Source organism: Tachypleus tridentatus, chromosome 13 (genome assembly GCF_004210375.1).
Source record: "Tachypleus tridentatus isolate NWPU-2018 chromosome 13, ASM421037v1, whole genome shotgun sequence".
NCBI classification, from domain to species: domain Eukaryota; kingdom Metazoa; phylum Arthropoda; class Merostomata; order Xiphosura; family Limulidae; genus Tachypleus; species Tachypleus tridentatus.
Genome location: NC_134837.1, coordinates 67,680,992 through 67,697,155, shown reverse-complemented (window position 1 = coordinate 67,697,155; position 16,164 = coordinate 67,680,992). Strand labels below are relative to the sequence as shown.

At 32.4% G+C, this 16,164-nt stretch overlaps 1 pseudogene across 1 annotated transcript; it reads right to left on the bottom strand.

Moving 5' to 3' along the window:
• Positions 1-3,646: 3,646 nt before the first annotated feature.
• Positions 3,647-15,800, bottom strand: LOC143238041 (beta-alanyl-bioamine nonribosomal peptide synthetase ebony-like; annotated as a pseudogene). The gene is made up of 4 exons (XR_013020389.1): positions 15,699-15,800; positions 9,248-11,376; positions 5,647-5,893; positions 3,647-3,769 (listed from the first exon to the last, which is right to left on the bottom strand). The product of XR_013020389.1 is annotated as a beta-alanyl-bioamine nonribosomal peptide synthetase ebony-like (transcript).
• Between the last annotated feature and the right edge of the window lie 364 nt (positions 15,801-16,164).

Genomic DNA, 16,164 nt, shown 5'->3' with positions numbered 1-16,164 from the left:
GAAAACTTTGATGAAGAGTGAGGGTAAACCAGTTTTTTTGGGTGTTATATGGTGAAAACCATGGATTGTTCGGTAAAGTTGGTAGCGTACAGTGGACAGAACTCGAGGGTAGTTCGTCGATGATTGCTGACGTGTTGGATAAAAGAAGAGTTTACATGCCGGTAGGAAATATGGTATAATACGTCTTATTTGTCTGTGACTGGTGATAGGAGTTGCTCGAGTACACGATACACATGCAAAATTTCCCAAAAGATACTACGTGTTATTTGTAGCGATTCATCATGACTAAACATGTCCTAAATATAACAAACCAATAAGATATCAATATTTTCACTACTTGGTTTGAACTTGATAAAAAAATTAAAACGAATTCATTGTAATTTGTGATAAAAAAACACGTAAACTGCAGATGTTAGGAGTATCAGTTTCTTATGTTTATCCAGTTCTTGGTGTTTAAAGGGAAAGTATCAAAAAATAGTAGTACCCTCTCTTAACACGTTTAGTGACTCATAATTAAGTTTGTAGGCTTACGATGCTGAAGGGACCTGGTACAGTCAGGACCACCATGCCAAGCCAGGTGGACTTGTCATAGAAGGTTTTCGATAATAAGCTGCTTATGCTACAGCATGACCTGAGAGGAGATTTTGTTATTATTTAATCCATACTCTTTTATAATTAAATTCCATAGTGATTTTAAACTAGTCAAAAGACCTGGAAATAATGCCAGATTAAAAATCACTGTCTTTAAAATAAAGTTCCTTTCTTTTCCTTGTAGACTAAAGAATCATCCAAAGTGTTCTATACAAATCTCGAGGATACTTATTATTCAGCCAAAACTATCAAAGAAATATCGGTTTTACAGTATTTTCTTCTGTCTCTGTTCTGTGGGATCTTATATTCTGATCAACTGTGTCAACAATATATCATTTTTAAGTAGGTGGTATGCACCAATTAAAGTAGGCGGTGTGTACCAATTAAAGTAGGTGGTGTGTACCAATTAAAAGTAGGTGGTGTGTACCAGTTAAGATAGGTGGTATGCAGGTGGTTACAGCTCTCTGTGTTATTTCCAATTGAATAACAATTAGTCCCTGATGTTCTCGACAAATGGTTTTGTTTTATATACTGATCAATAATTACTATAAAATATTTATAACAATAAAATAAGTGGCACACAAGGCTTCTGTAATTGGCTTGTACAGCTGAACAGGCAACTAAAAATGCAAGTGTTTTTTTTTCGGTGTAACTTAAGTTTGTAGTCATTCATCATAAAATATTATATAGTTATGTTTTGATGTTTTTCATCTGTAGATGATAAATCAGTTTTTCGAATGTTGCTTTTTATTTTTTACAATCGGTATAAATTATTCAATGATAGTTCGTTGGAATTTAGTCCTGATCATCTTTCTAAGTTGGTACTAACATTTTCCGAGGAATATCCTTGCTCATTTTTCAGGGTTTGTCCTTACAGTATTTCGAAGTAGATACTGGACATCTACATTTTAAGAAGCTTCCCTTCATTAAAACATATATTTAAATACAGTTCCTCTTAGTCTTTATTACAAGTAATAGGTATAAGTACTTCACCCAACTTGTACTTTATTCTCAATTTAAGAGAGTATTTTGTTTTTTTTTTCGAAAACCTCTAAGAGATTATTACATTTGGCTTTCTACATACAAAATCATCGAATATTCAGTTATTGCATGGATCAGCTGTGTATTAGAATAGACCTTAAAATCTATAAGATCGCGAAATGTTATTGGTGAAGTGCTTTTTTATTACGTAAATTTACTGCATACTAGGTGAGTCCTTGGACTCTATAAGCCCATAAACTGTTATTTTTCTTAACAATGTTTTTTTTACAAAAACTTGAAAGTGCTAGTTGTAAGTATAATAGGAGGGTGTGACATCTCACAGCTGTAGAGGAACTTTCCAGCTCTAGGTGCATCTTGAGTGACACCTAGGTCTCTATAGAACAAAGACAAGGTAAATTCCAGTAACACTACAAAGTTGACAAAAAACATTGATAACTCGAGTAACAACCTCGCATAAGAAATAGTTGGTTCATCCATTGGTTCACATCATAAACGAGAAAAACGTTGGAAACGTTTCCATCATAAACGTTGGAAACAGTGATAAGTCCATTTGAACCTATCATGATCATCGAATAGCCATCCACAGAGACTGCAGCAACCAATCCGGATGCAGCTGAAAGTGAACCTACCATTAAAACCACCAAAAATGATCACAAATCAACCCATAGTAGAGCATGTTTCAGTGCACGAACGCCACTTTTAGAATTTTACAATTAAATTCAAACAGGCTTGGGCTAGACATAACCACATGAAGGGCCATTCCTCAGTCGCGATACAAGAAGGAGGTTCGACGCCTATGGAACAGCTTAGTTAAAACCTCGCAAAATTTGCTGAAAAAAGAATTTAATTTATAGAAATATGTGCAATTGTAAAACGAAAAGATTAAATGTAATTTTAAAATTTACTTTGGATGTTTTCTTTTCCATATTCCATTTTGGTACATTTCAAAATTACCGAAACGTGTTAAACCAGTCAATCTGGATCAATCTGTAATTTTCTTCATTCAGTACAGAAACATGCTTGTAACTATAACTTTATACATTTCTTGTAAATATATGTTCAACTATGATATCTTTTCACCTCAGTTTGAAAAATGTTAAGTCCGTAAAATATTTTTAATGTGATTTTGATATCATATATCAAGTAAAAGCCATATTGGCAAGATTATAACTGTTTATTATCGTTAGAATACACAAGTTCGATACCATATCAAGCAATTCTTTACTATTGTTTAGCTTAAAATTACCAGCAAAGAACATAAATACAAAATGAAAACTTTATAAACCTGCAAATAGGAATGGTCACAAGTAAAGAAATAAGGCTGCAGATACCGTAAATATTATTTATTCAAACTACAAATCCCTATTTTGACTCCACCCAATATAATTATGTACTATTATTTATATTTGGATTAAATAATAACCACACGATAACAGAGACAACTATAACTCCATATACAATTAATATGCATGGTGTATCTTATTCACTCAATGTTTACTCATATATATCGTAGAACCTAGTGTTGTAAATGATATATATGTACCATAGATAATTCAAAATCAAGATGGAGACATGATCACTGGAACCTCATAGAGCTTCAATACCGATCCATGTGTAAACAAAATTGTCAGGCTATAGAGATCGATATAAAGGACGACATTGGTCGGCTTTTCGTATTGGAACAAAAAAGAACGGTTATAATGTTTTATCTTCACAAATTACGGATATTTGACCAGAGACGTTAATAGATATTAAACATTAAAAAACCGTTTAACATCAACTCATTCACATCATATGTTATTACTTTCACGAACACATTAAATAACTTCAGCGGTGAAAACTGGACATGCGACAAACGAAAAAATGCAGATTAGCTAGCTCCCTCTTCAGTAAATTATACCTACACCAAATCAGAATTAATTCGCTCATCGTGAACCCTCGATAAGATATAAAGGAAGTTACAGACCAGAACTTTTCAAGAAATAAATGGCAAATGTAACTTCACGTAAACAACAATGTATTTGCTGTTGAAACTCCGTCGTTAAACAAATTTGTAATTCACAAACAACAAAGTTTCAGAAGGTGCTTCTTTAAATGGTACTTTGTGTTCATACATCCATTTCTGTACGTCCAGTGTTTCTACGGGTTGATAATCAAGATATTTTGTGCAGATATCCTATAAAGATAAGAAACAAAAATGTTAATAACATACATTGTGGTAAATAGTACGAATTATTTTTGTTAACCATAATGTACACTATTCAACCACAAATGGTACATTGTTGTCATGGGTGAAATTTTACCGGTAATTTACGGTACTGAGGGCCGAAACTTATTTTTTAAGGCGGTATTAGTAACAGAAATTATTTGAGCAGTCTTGTCATTTTTTTCGTTTAGACAGATTTTTTCTTTTTCAAAAACAGGTCTATTTGAACCCAACTGATTATTTTACTTCAAGATTCAGCTGTTTTAAAACTTTATTCTTATTATTATTTTACCACTTGTTTATAACTCTGTGGTCAAGAGATTTTTTTATATATCATTCTTTGGTTTCTGACTTGCTAACATAACAGCTTCTTTCTTTCATACACATGTAATGTGGTTCTGTCATGTAAGTCAGTATTAGATGATCTCTTTCTCTTACATAATTTTGTTCTGTCATGTAACTTAGTGATATAATATATCCTATACCGAAAGCTTGATTGTTAGTTTAATCAGTGAGATCTTCTGTCGTTGTACATGGCTGATCAAGAGTGAGGGAGTATATAATTTTTGTTTGTTATCCTTTTTGGTAAACAAATGTTAATCTTCGAATGAGTTGTAGGTCAAGAGTAGGAAACTGTTTAGTTACTATAGCTGATCGTAACCACTATACAACAGTGCAAGTATAAGAATCTGTTTAGTTACTATACTTAAACGTAACCACTAAACAACAATATCAAGTTATGGAAACTGTTTACCTAATATAGTTGAACGTAGCCACGAAACAACAATGTGAAGTTAGAAAAACTGTTTGGTTACTACAGTTGAAAATAACCACTAAACAACAAGGTCAAGCATAGGAAAGGGTTTAGTTATTATAATTGAACGTAACTACTAAACAACAAGGTGAATTGGAGAATTCTCAAATTAATCCATAGAGGACAAACACTGAACAAACTACATATATATATGTTACACTGCACTTTCTCAAGTCTGACAGAGTAAACCCAGTGAAGTGTCCTATAATCTATAATTATCTAAGTCAACTACTATTACAAATTATATATTCATGATCTAGAATATACTCAACTCATACCAACTTCTCCAAATATCTGTGCCATTCTTTCAGATGGGTTTCCTCCATTTCAGGGAATGGAACACACACACACAAGTTCAAATTGGTATAAGTATCTGTGAAATAGTAATATCCCATATATAACCTTCACCTTATTAACTTATTAGAACTTGTTTACAACCTTTTAACATGTGCTATAAATAACATAGGGTGATGATTGTTTGGTTAGGTTTTAGCTAGGCAGATGACAATTGCCGATTGATAATTAGTTAATATATTGATACAAACGTTCGGATTATGTAACCGTTATTTTCCCTTCTCTTTATCAGTATTGTAGTACTTCACATTTTGTTACATTTTCACAAAACACAAAAACTTATTGTGCTTCACCCTTTCTTCTATTGTTTTGATTACACTGTACAGTTTTTATAAGAACTAAAATAAAAAGATGCTTTTCGTCTTTTCTTTTACATTTTCATCACACAAATATAAGCAGCTTTACCATACCAGTAGTCCAATGGATCACTCTTACTACAACCTACTGTTTACATTTTTACTGACCAATTATAAACAGGTACAGTTTTTCTGCCTGACTTGAAGAATGAAGGTCCACCCTCCAAAAGCACTTACATTTTGGATGTTAACAGTGAATTATTTGAACTAAACATTCTTATTATCCATCTACGGATACCCACAACTTTGAACACCCAGTATCGGAGAGGTATATGTTTAAGAATTACATGTTTATTTATTTGTTAAGAATTTGCGTGTACTACCTGTGTCATTTTATTTGAGTTGATAACAAATACTCCACAAAATCCTTTCTCACGAGCTAATTTGAGAACGTGACGCTCCATCGAAAAAAACTATTTCAACATTCTGAGCTGGAGTGCATGAGGGGTGTGTCCCAGCAATGCGGTTATGTAACCAGCTGCCTCCAAATTCTCTTAGTCGTGTTCTCCATTTTTCCTCCAGAGATTTCAACATCTCAAGAATTATTTTGAGATCACCTGTTGGTTCGACCTAATAAGAAATAATATTGACTAATAACTTAATAGTTATTTCTACTGTTTTCTATGTGTATAAAACTAAGTGACAGGTTCAAACTTAATATCAGAGATCAGAATTCCAACTATATTGGAGAAAGGATTTGAACACAATAAACAATTAAATTAATAAACGAGGTATGTCAAGAAACGTTTACTTAAATATACATTCTTGCTTCAAAATGTCATCAAGAGATGATTATATTATACTTCACAATGCTTATTATTCTACTGGTTAGCTTATAAATACCATTGTGAAGATTGTCATTTTGAATTATTTAGTACAACTTCACAATAACAAAAATTTCTTGTTATGTTGAGTTTCAAATTCTGTGATTGGCCTATCACCAACAGAAATAATCAACAGAATTAAAGAATATCTAACTTTGAATTCCTTTCACTTGACAATTTCTTACTTGCTTGCTGAAACACAAATAAAGTCACTACGAATTTTAGCAAAGAAATCAACTAATTATCCTGTTGATATATTAGCGGCTAGTTAACCAGCATCACAGCAGTTTGTTTTTGGAGTCACACCATTAGAAACTGGGTTTTGATACCAGTGATGGACAGAACATAAATAGCTCATTGTGCAGCTTTGTATTTAGTTTCAAACAAACAAAAGCTACTTCCACTAAATAACAATACAGATTGTGTTGAAGAACAACATTATCCTACTAAGCTGTGTTGTACTGATAGAATAAAATTAGCATTCCTAAAAGTACTGGAACTGTCCAGTATCCACATTGAAATGTGTGTGAAGAATATAAAAGGTGTTCTTATGTTATGGGAAAAGAAGATCTAACACTACACATAATGCCAGGTACAGCTAGAGCTCGTAGATTATTATTTACCAAAGTTCATGAAGTAAATCACTCTGAATGTGGCCAGAAAGAGAAAGCCATTACATAAGTTATTGGTTGGTGAAGTTAATATTTACAGAAATTAACACACAGTTTAATGATAAGTGTATTAAAGCTTTCCCTGATGGCTATGAGAAATTGTATAATTATTCAAAAGGACAATGGTATGGCATGTTTGAAACGATCCTCGTCACGGGCTTTCTGGTGTTGGAGAAATAGAAGGCAGAATCAAAGTTTTTCAGATTCTACACGAAATAAGCCAGCAAAGATGTGTAGCTAGAAGAAGGACTTTCTAAACTACAGCAACGGAAGGTGGTGAGTTTTTTGTCTAGATAAATGGGTCACCATCTTGTAGATTTCTGGAAGACAGTAGTCTCCTTGTGATAAGTCTTCGTTGGTCATTTCTGAGAGTGAAGACAAGAATGCAATACATTTCAATACTACTAAAATACCAACACACTCGTGAATTTACCAGAGGTCGTGTAGAATACACTTGGTCTGTGAACTGGATATCTGCATAACATTATGATAAGTTCATTACAGATTTCAGTGATTACCCCTGATGGCAATTGTCAACATAATGAAAAGGCGATGATCAGTTAAGTTTCAAAATACAGTTATAGAATGTCAAACAAAACAATTGGAAGAATAAAATATTTTCCTGAAATGAGTCCATCCTCTGTTAAACTGTTTCCCTGATGAATCAAGCATATTTTAAGGGAGTGTAGAAAATAGGAAACAAAACTCTAAAACAGTTGATTCTTTCGATGTCGTGTAGTGAACATCGATGAGGAACTGTGGTGGTTGAAAGAAAACCATCTGCAACCACTGTTTGAACAAAGTTTTACAGTTCATATCTATACATTTCAAGAAAATGGTATGACTAAGTAAGAGCAGAAATGGAAACATGAAAAGAGGTGAATGGTACAAAATTCATCTCTTGATTTTCACAGGTTCCTGATGTGAGCTACATGGAATACAAATGTAAGCAGATAGAAGACTTTATTGGAGGAAATACTGTATGGCATGTTCCTGGGTTACCGTTTATATAACAGGAGAGCTACAGATTAGTTTAACATAAACTGAATCTTTCGAAGTCTGAATTGTTCCGTCAACAGATGATTTTCCTGGTCATTCAGAGTGTGTGTGCAAACGCGTCTAACAATGAATATTTTTAAAACTGACCAACACGAAAGACCGTGTACGAGGTAAACTGACTTTTCTACTGTGCTCTTACTATATTCTTTTGATAGAATCATTCTGTACTTGTAAACAAGCATTAGACAATTTTTATCAATAAATGAATAGTGTGTTCTAGAAAATAAATAAAAATTCGTTTTTTGCTCATTATTCCAGCTTTATGAATTCATCAGGAGAATGTATTTTCTATAACGAAATATCTCATACAAATTAATACCACTTTACTCAACTAATAGATAAATGTACAAGAGTAATCTTGCACGTGGTCAAAGACTTTACTGATTAATAATATGTTTCCAGATATTCTTTGCACATTAATGTAGGTATTTTAATACATGACTAGAAGCATATGTTGTTCTTGTTGTTACTAATCAGAAGCCTATCCATCAATTTTTTCAATAATTTGATGTTTATAAAACTACGATCAGTGATAGACTTTTAACTCCAGATTATTTGCAGGAATGTGTCACATTGTTGAAATAATAAAGGCATCAGACCTTTTTTCATTTTCTAGTGAACTCGTTTAAAATTTCAATGTACTTTTTGAAAACCATTACGTGAATAAATGTAATAAAAATCAAGATTGTTGTCAGTGCCATTAGAACTTCTCTACTATAATTTGAGGGTAAACATACAGAAAACACAAGATAACATTTTTTATTTCAAACATGATTTTGTCTTGAAAATAATTAATTTTTTACTGATAAAAAAGTCATTACGATTTTAATTCAGGTAAGACCAGAGATATATAATTGAGAAGCTATAGAATCCTGACAAATTCAAATGTTAAGTAGGTGTTAGAAGGGTTACGTGTTATACTGGAAAATGTAGTTTACTTAAACCAGTAAGAAATGTTATTCAAATGAAAAGTCCTCTTAGATAATTGCGAGAAAACACTTGATAAATGCACAGATTACGTGCTACAAAATAAGTAGAGAGTTTGTAAACAATTATTAATAAGCATAAGGAAGTATTCTATTGATGGCGATAAATACTAAATGTTTGAAGCGTACATTGGTTTCTATTCTATATAGATATATACAAGTAAAAATGGTTTCAAACGTACAAGATAAAGGCTGATCTTACAGAAACCTTGCAGCTCGACTATTGTGTAGGTATTAAAAAATCAAAGAAGCTGTATGTTAACTTTTATAGTTGAGTATGATAAACATGTACATGAACTTCCATTAAAAACAAATACCAAACGTATTCAACCGTTTTAATATTGTCTTTAATGGCTTTTGTAAAAAATACCTTAAACCTCCTACCTGAGGTTCGTTGAAGAAATCAAAATTGATCATAACTCCAACAGTGTGACATGTCTCGTTAACAGCAACAAAAGAGAGTTTCTGCTCGACCAAATCCTTCCATAAGAACCTCAGGAACTCAATATATTCCTCAGCTGAAGTTTTTTAAAATGAAATCTAAAGGGTCTTTCTTGGTAAATGATTGTGAAATTATATGCGCAACGTCATCAAAGTTTGTCATATTCGTTATCTCTTGAACTTTTAGTTGAGTTAACTTACTCTCACCTGACTGGAAGCTATCAACAGTTTGCAGAAGAGAATTTAACGACGGCGCTGTAAGAAATTCATCCATATCAACACTATACCCAAATTCATTTAGCTTACTGACAGTTTCGACTGCTGTTAAAGAACTTCCCCCATTTTGGAAAAAAGATTTATTAAGGTCCAGCATTGACTCGCTAACTGCAAGTATTGACGATATGATCTCCATAATGTCTTTGTTTGTGTTGACATGTCTCTCTACTTCCAATGACTCAGCTCCGACATGTTTAATTTTTCTGTAAATCATTTTCTTTAATGTAGCTTTATCAATTTTGCCACTGACCAGGAGAGGCATCTTGTCTACTTTATATAATTTAGGGATCATAAACTTGGGAAGAACCTGTTCAAGTGTTTTTTGAATATCACTGATTTCTAAACCATGGCCTTCTTTTGGAGTGAAGAAAGCTAAAATATTTGGGTCCAAATCTTGTGGATTTTCACAGCAAACAACCACTTGTTTTATCTCTTGTATGTCTTCAATACATTTTCGGATTTCTTCCAAATTTACTCTCATTCCTCGAACTTTCACTTGCATGTCTTTTCGCCCAGTGAAATACAAAGTGTTATTTTTAATAAATCCTAGATCTCCTGTCTTATAAACGGTATCATATTTGTTCGAAAACGGATTCTGAAGAAAACTAGAGGAATATTTTCTTTTCATTCCGTGGTAGCCCTCGGCAACATTCAGTCCACTAACACATATTTCTCCTACAGTTCCTTCTGGTACAACTTGAAATAAATCGTTAGTTACATATATTTCAGTGTTAGAAAGAGGTTGACCTATTGGAACTATATCTTCAATGTGTTGATAACATTGTTCTTCTCCATCAAATAGAGCAAACGTTACATCACCAGTGGTTTCTGTAGATCCATAGAAGTTGGCAATTTTGCCAGAAGGAAAAGCTAGAAAGAATTCTGTTAGAAGTTTCTTTGTTAGTGTTTCTCCACTACATACCCACAGCTTTATGGTTAAGTCTTCTCGGAAGCTTGGCTCAATCTTCAGATACCAAATAATCATCTGTAACAAAGATGGTACAACGACTATCCTGGTGACTTGATGTTTCTGAAGATGTTGAAGTAGATTTTTAGGATTCTGGATTGTTATGTTTGGAAGGATAACAAGAGGTCTACCAGCCATCAGTGGTGGAAATGTTTCAGTTAGGGAGTCTACAAAAGTAAGGCTTTTTATAGCAGAGCACGTTGTGTTATGGTCCATGGGGAAGTTCAGAAGTTGCCACTTGAACCTGTTGTTGAGGTTTCTGTAACCAAGACGGATTCCTTTTGGGTCCCCTGTGCTTCCTGATGTAAACATTATAACTGCAAGAGAAGGTTCTTTGTTAAGCCTCTCTTCATCGTCTTGAAACTCTGAAGAATTTGAGAACAGAACATCATCGACATTGATGACCGTAACAGTGTCACGTCTAAGTAACTTTATAATGTCTTCATGACTTGATTCCGTAATGACACAAAATGGCTTGGTGCTCTTTAAAATAAAACGAATTCGCTGAACTGGAAAACGTGGGTCTACTGGTACGAAGGCCGCCCCAAGCTTAAAAACAGCAAGCTGTGCAATGAGGCTCTTGGAAGATGGGGTCATGCAGAGAGCTAATATAATCTCTTTCTCTCCAGACACCACTGAGTTGATGGCCGAAGTTAAACTACGAGCCAATCTATTGACATATACGTCTAACTCTTTATAGGTGAGTTTTTTTTCTGGGTCAATAACTGCTGTTTGAAGGGGAAATCGTGTTACGGTAGTTTTTATAGCATCAAGAAAATCAATACCACCTACTTGAGAACCTCCTGGTAGTATACTTTTCGTAGACATTCTGTAGGGAATAAGTACGATATCTTTGATTTGTTAATATAAACTTTCGTCTCATAAACAAACTAACCTAGGGTGTATAACGTCACACTTCATTTATCTAAACAGGAAGAGTCGTATAACTCAAAATGAGTTTATCTAGAGGGAATAGTTCAGTTACCACTTACCTACGATGTGGAACAGGTGATTATAAAATCAATAATAAGAGAGATAAAATACATTATATGATAACAATATCAGTAACTGGAAAGACAATGTAACTATATTATGACAAGACCTACGAAAAGAAAGATAATGTCCTTCATACGACTGCAGTTCAGACTGTGGTAACTCCTCTAAGAAATATTTTTAATAAATGTGCTCTATGTAACCTTTACATTACATATAAAATTTCAAGGTAATCCTTCAAGAAAGATATAAAATATCCAATGGTGATTGAATTACTCCCTTCTTCACACCGAAAGTATGAAAACTATTTCATACAGTTTTTCCAAAGTGGTTCACTGATAGATCGTTACAATCTATAATTATGCGTGAACTTTGGTCTGACAATAAGTCACATGTGCAAAGTTACTTTACACTAACCGCTAGAGGGCCCGGCATGGCCAAGTGTGTTAAGGAGTGTTAAGGCTTGCGACTCGTAATCTGAGGGTTGCGGGTTCGCATCCCCATCGCGCCAAATATGCTCGCCATTTCAGTCGTGGAGGCATTATAATGTGACTGTCAATCCCACTATTCTTTGGTAAAAGAGTAGCCCAAGATTTGGCGGTGGGTGGTGATGACTAGCTGCCTTCCCTCTAGTCTTACACTGCTAAATTAGGGACGCTAGCACAGAGAGCCCTCGAGTAGCTTTGTGCGAAATTCCAAAACAAACAAACAAACAAATTTAGTTTCATATTCTAACTACAAATTTACCTACGAGTAAAAGTAAACCATATTTATTTTTTTGTCCTTTGGATTAAAGACGGCTGAGTTGCAAAAACGATAAAAATAAATAAACAGGCAATGGTTAAGCCAAGCATACTAAGTTAGTAGTTTCCAAATCTAGTTCTGAAAAGAATAAGAAAGGTGAAAATTTATTACTTATTAAACAGTTATTAGTTATTGTCAGTTATTATTGATTGACAGTTACTATTTATTGTGAGCTATTATTTATTGAACAGATACTATTTATTCTCAGTCGTTATTTATTGAACAGTTATTACTTATTGACATTTATTATTTATTTACAGCTATTATTCATTATTTAACAGTTATTGTTCATTCACGTTTATTATTTATTAAACAGTTATTATTTATTATTGAACAGGTCTTATATATCGACAGTTATTATTTATGGAACAGCTAATATTTATTATCAGTTACTATTTACTGTCAGCTATTATTTATTGAGAGTTATTAGCTATTGTTATTTATTATTTAATGACAGTTATTGGTTATTGACAGTTTTTATTTATTGTCAGCTTTATATATTGACAGTTATTATTCTTAATAGTTATTATTTATTGTTATTTACTATTTATTGAAAAGTCATTATTTATTAACAGTTATTATATATTGCCAGTTATTATTTATTGATTGTTACTATTTATTGTCAGCAATTATTTATTGAACAGATATTATTTATTCTCACTCTTTATTTATTGAACAGTTGTTATTTATTGTCAGTTATTATTTATTGACAGTTTTTGTTTATTGTCAATTGTTATTTATTGAACAGTTATTATTTATTGTACAGTTATCATTTATTGACATTTGTTATTCATTGAAGAGTTATTATTTATTGACAGTTATTATTTATTGTCAGCTAATATTTATTGAGAGTTATTATTTATTGACAGTTATTATTTATTACGAGGTTTAAGCATAAAATTTGCTAAATTTTATGAAGTTCTTGTGATTAAGTAGATTTAGCGTAATTTAATATTAGTTTAACCAATTATTGCAAATAATGAAACTTTGATTCAGCTATAGCAATTCGAATTTGTGATGACAATAAACTGCCGATCTAGATTCCATTTTGTTACTGTAAAGGAAATTATTAGCATTGCTTTAGGGAGCAAAAACTAGCAATATATGTTTTAAAGAATCTGGTTGGTTCTGTAACGTATAGGTCTCTTCCGTGTAAAAGGGTTGCTATTGTTCGTGACTATCAAGTGTCACTTTCTTACTTGCTGTGGTTTGTTGGTACGTATTGATAAAAAAGTCATAATACTAAACAAAAATAACATTAAAAGACTGAGTTTGAGGCTTTAACGAAAGAAATCAAAATTGGTGACCACATTGGTAACTACTCTTCTAGCATTGATAAAAATGTTACAGCAAATATTTATTCTTTTGTTAGAAAGGTCGTGTGTTTTGTTTTTATTTCTGTTTGGGACATGATGACGGGTGACACAAAACATATGGTCTAACTAACTAATGAATGAATACTTGGTTTTAAAGTGCTGTCAATGTTATAAGAGAAGCTACCAGTTTGGTCACCAAATGTAATTTATTTCTCTTATGTTCTTTCTTAAAATCCTTTCTTGGACGCATCTTTTCTCAAACCTAAGATATTTTTATTACATTTTCGAAACAGTCACGGATAATGTTTATCGGTTTTAGTAAATAAAGAGATCACGGACCATTGGGCCTTTCAAGGTTGTCCACACACAGAAAACTCGAGAAAAGTAAAATTTTAGAAGTGTTCATTGAAATAATGTTACTACACTTTTTAATTCTTGAAACTCCCTGAGACACAAAATAAATAATTTTGTTCATAATCCAACCAATGTGTTACGACAAACGCAATTAATCATAGTTTTGTTTGTTTCTAGTTAACCACAAAGCTACACAATGGGTTGTCTGTGCTATACCCAGTTCGGGTATCGAAACTCGGTTTCTAGTTTTTCAACACCGCAAACATACCGTTGTGCCATTGGTGGACTAATTGTAATCATGCTTCATAAGTTTGTGAAAGGAGTTCACACCATAACAATCATTGTTTAATTTGAGTCTTAGTTTTCAAGAAACCAGATATTTTTCTCTAAAAATTCTATAAAACATTCGCCTCCATTACTGTTGTCGACAACTCATAGGAAATTTACTCATTTAGTTAAAAAACTAAAACTGTCTTAGCTAGATCCTTCCTGCTTTTCCTACATTTTTAAACTCGTGTTCCTCAAATACAAAAGAAATTAATCTGTTATCCTATAAAGCATAAGGATAATCATATCATATCTTTATGTTCTCAAGATAAAGTAATTTAATCTGGGTTATCCTATCAATAAAACATGACTCTTTTATACCCAATACCTGTTTTGTGAACCTTTTAAATAAGTTATTATCCTTTTATAGAATTGAAACCAAAACCATGCACAGAACTCCTAACAAGGCTTAAATAATGTATTGTAAATAGAGATAAATACCTCTTTCAACTTGTATTCAATATGTCTGTTAATAAACCATGTTTATGCTACCTTTGTTACTAGGAACAGAACAATGGTTCGATGGATCCAGTATCTTACTTATCCATCACTATGGTAACGTTCTTTTCATCAGTCATGCAATCGAGTGACTTACCCGTTTATATTACATTAATAGGAGAAGTTTAAAGCTTTGTTTTTATATTATTAACACATTGAGACAATATTTTTCTATCTTTATTATTGCATATTATAATATGCACGTCGATTTAATAAATGATGTAAGTTCGTTTATGTCATTATTAATACATTGGTTTTGTAAATGATGTTAAAGCCTATGATTTTTATGCGATGATAACTACATCTATGTATACAGTATTCATGTACACATTATAAAACATGGATGATATCAACATACAGTGTTCATGAACACATCATAAAACATGGATGACAATAGGATACAGGATACGCGTAAACAGAAATATATTAACACAAGTATTAAATAGTCCAAACAAACGTAACCATATTTTAATCTGTGTGTAACATACACAGAACTAAATATCGAATAATAAAATTTAAAAAATATCATTAAAATCAAACCTTATTAAAAAACAGAACACAAAAGACGTTAACTCTACCTTATTACCATAGTCAGGATTTCTGTTTAGAAAGTTTAGAAGAAAAACGGTCTGTTGTAACGTGAATAAATAAACTATCGTTAGAGTCGTTATCCTGACTTTCATTTACTCTGTCTGTGTCGTTTTGTTAGTCAGTTTTACGAGTTATAACATAATTCTCATTACTGGTGTTTTTATTTCAAAGTCAGTAAATGTTGTCACTAAATAAACCAATAAACATATTAATAAAAATTGAAGTGATTTTAATAAGTGTAGAATAAATATCCACGTATTTCACATACCTTTAACTTCTCTCAGGCAACAGAATATAGATTAGCTTGTATCACTTCTGCTGTGAAGCTTCTTCACGAGGTGAAAAGTTAAGAGAAGAGAATGCATGTTGGGTATATATTTAATTGTTTAAATAGAAGTGTGCGGATAGAGGACGCCACTTAAAGTAGAAGGTACGCGTTTTATAAATATTCATATTAGGATAGATTTGTTTGTTTAGAATTAAGCTCAAAGCTACTCAATGAGCTATCTGTTCTCTGCCAACCACGGGTAAGTCCGCAGACATACCACTGTGCTACTGGGGGGCTATTAGGATAGGGAAATATAAATTATTAACCCCTTTTTAAAATTTATCTTTTGTTTACGTTTTGTTGTTTACAAAGTAGCTTGATATTTTTATATTTATTTTGAAGTTATTTTAAGTCCTGGATGATTTAGAATGTAAGCTAGAAATACCTAATTACTACTATATAACCA